The sequence below is a fragment of the Bison bison genome, unplaced genomic scaffold (assembly GCF_000754665.1).
Source record: "Bison bison bison isolate TAMUID 2011002044 unplaced genomic scaffold, Bison_UMD1.0 scf7180017864078, whole genome shotgun sequence".
NCBI lineage: Eukaryota > Metazoa > Chordata > Mammalia > Artiodactyla > Bovidae > Bison > Bison bison.
The window spans coordinates 287569-290696 of NW_011494650.1; the positions used below are offsets into that span (position 1 = coordinate 287569).

Genomic DNA, 3128 nt, shown 5'->3' on the forward strand with positions numbered 1-3128 from the left:
AGGGGGGGGGGGGGGTGCGGGGAGGGGACAGAACAGGCCCAACAGGCTGTGGGAGCCACAGAGGCTTCCAGATGCATGAGAGCCGGCAGGAGACACACGGGGACCCGGATGACCGCCTGCCGGGGAAGGGTGCGGGGGGAGTGCCCTGGGAGGAGGGCCAGCAAGGGGCAGATGGAGGAGGGAGGCCCCCAAGAACTGGGACGGGGAGCATCCAAGGTGAGCAGGGCCACAGACGCCCCTGAAAGGGGGTCCGGAAGGGAGGGGTCTGCGGAGGCCCAGACGGGGGAGCTGCGCAGGGCTGGGGAGGGGTCTGCAGGAGGCATGGGGGCAGCACGCACCGCAGACACAGCCGTGCGGAGGGACAACCACAGGAGGCCCGGACCATCCGCGTGACCCCAGTAAGGGCTGGGCCTTTCTAGCCTGACACAAAACCCAGAAACCAAAAGGGAAATTAACAAATCCCATCCTGCTAGATTTTTTTTATGTCCGCACTGTGAAAACAAAACAAAGCCTGTAAAATTAAAATACAGACGGTCGACTGGGTAAAAACACTTGCAGTGAACAGGACAAAGTGGTCTTCACATCAGTTAGGACGGCTTCACACAGAGACGGAGCACGGATCCTACTGGAAACACCGGGCCTGTACTCAATCAGTACAGGCAAGCTGGAAGCAGGATACGGCAGTCCAGAGAGGCCCCTGCCCACTCGTGGACAGCATCTATGACTGGATCACAAAGATTGAGGGCATCAGCCAGGAGAATGTACCTACTGAGTGCCTACTGAAGTGTAGAGAGCCTTCGACCTGCTCAGCCAAGGTGCCGCCCTGCAGGCAGCCCGCCCAGCACACCAGCGGTCTCCTCACATGACTCGGCCGCAGTCCAGAGGCAGGGCCCTGCCACCCTAGAGCCTCTCCGGGCACGAGAGGCAGGCAGCACGCAGGCTGCAGAAGAGAAGCGGCCCCGCTCCCCACCCTGACACCCCCCCAGAGTCAGGCACAGCTCAGTCTTTGCTCTCCCCCTTCCCGCCAGCCTTCTCTGGGGGCTGCTTTTTCTCTCCCCACCTCGCCCCCAGGCCTGGAAGTGCCATCCCCTGTTCCTGCTTCAGCCCGCAAGCCCCTGAGTCCTGGCTGACACGTCCATTGGCTGCACCGACCACCCACCCCAGCCCTTGCCATGTCAGGTCCAAATTCCTGGTAGGCTCGATATCCCTGTGGACCACCCTTCAGCCCCTGCCCCTCGGTGATGACCTCATCCTCGGGCTCAGTGGTACCCTGGACCCCATCACCTCCGGGAACTCCCCCAACCCCGCCCCGGCATTTCAGTTCCACAGCCAGGCTCTCTGCTGCCACCCTCTCCCAGCTTACTCCTGACCGCAGCACCCTAGAGCCCCAGCCTCACAGGCTCCCAGGCCCTGAGCTTGTAGGAAAGTCCTGCCTGGCCCAACACAATGGCTTTGAGTCAGAATGTACCAGCCAAGCTGCTGACTGAAGACCAGATTCAGACTTGACAGCCCCAAAGCCTTCCATTCCCTTCTTCCTCATCCTCACATTCAGCTGCTGACATGTTTCCTGACAAGACAGAAACTATCAGAAGAGGACATCCACCTCCGTGAAAAAGCCAGCAACCACGGAGCCCATCACGGGGCCTTCACGGGCCTCGATGCCCCCCAACCCCAGGGCTCTCCAGCACCCTGGGGAGGACCCAAAACCCGGGCTCCCAGCACTAGCTCTCTGCTCCAGCCCCTTCCTATCAGCAGAGTGATGATCTCAACATAATTCAAGAAACAACAAATCCCACTGGAGGAGACGAGGATGCTTGCTACCGCTATCTCTATTCATACTGTACTGAAGGTTCTAGCCAATGCAACAGGGCAAGAAAAAGCAATAAAAGCAGCAAGAATAGGCAGGGTGAGGGACATCCCTAGCGGTCCAGTGGTTAGGACGCGGTGCTTTCACTGATGGGGCTCAGCTTCAGTCACTGGTTGCGGAACTAAGATCACACAAGCCAGATGCTATGGCCAAAATACACACACACACACACATATAAAAGAACAGGAAGGGTAGGGAAAAACTCAATATTTGAGAATGACACATTATATATGATAAAAACCTGCAAATTCCTAAAAAACTATGAGAATATGAGAACACAGCAATAGTGATAGATACTAGGCTAATGTACAACAACAAATTATATTTGTAAATGCCAGCAACAGTTAGAAGATAAAACTGTAACGACGCTATTTATGTCCAAGAGCATCAATGTGTATGAATAAATCTAATAAAAGATGTGCAAGACGTCCACACAGAAGACCACTGAAACTTCTGAAAGTTCCCAAGAGAAGAACCAAAAGGGACAGACCACACGTAGGGTCAAAAGCCTCTGAACCATAACGGTGCCTTTTCTCCCCAAATTCACCCAAGGCTCAATGCAATCCCTGTTAAAATCTCACTAGTGCTATTTGAAACTCACACTAATTCTCCATTTAACAGGGAACGCCAAAGGGCAAGACTTGTCAGTAAAACCGTAAAAAAGGAAGACATGAAGTAATTAGATACACAGAGCAAGGGGGCACCAGGGAGTCCAGAAGCAGGCACCCGGCTACGACAGTGCAGCAGAGCAGAGGCTCACTGAGCGCGGCGGGCCAGCCTCGAGGTGCGAGGAGACGCCCACCTCACCCCCGCCCCAAGCTGTGTCCACACGTGACGGGTGAAGCCGGGACCACGGAGGCCTGACGCCGAAAGCACAGCCCTCTCGATGAATGAGACAGGTCTCGGCAAAACCACAGTGTTCTGTCCTGCGGAGGACCTGCGGAGGAGACAGGCTGGAGACCAGGGAGCAAACGGTGATGGACACCGCGGCGGAGCCGGGCCTCGGGGGCCAGTGCCTCCCGCTGAGCCTGCCCCTTCACTCCACAACCACCACCCACAGCACCACAGCCGCCGCTCCTCCCAGGCAGACCTCCGAGGGACGGGAGGGGCGACCCACACAGCCACCCGGTGCCCACCTCCAGGAAAGAAGGAGCACCCAGGCCAAGTGAAGTGTGGCCACAGAGGCCCAGAGAAAGACACCTGGCAGGTCTGAGGACTCGGGGGCAGGTGGGCGGGTGCAGGGAGGCGCAGGGCACGGGTT

The 3128-nt window shown here is 57.2% G+C and overlaps 1 protein-coding gene across 1 annotated transcript in view; it reads right to left on the reverse strand.

Moving 5' to 3' along the window:
• Positions 1–3128, reverse strand: part of PPP1R16A (protein phosphatase 1, regulatory subunit 16A) — a 24061-nt gene that overhangs the window by 9157 nt on the left and 11776 nt on the right. The gene's annotated exons all lie outside the window — the stretch shown is intronic.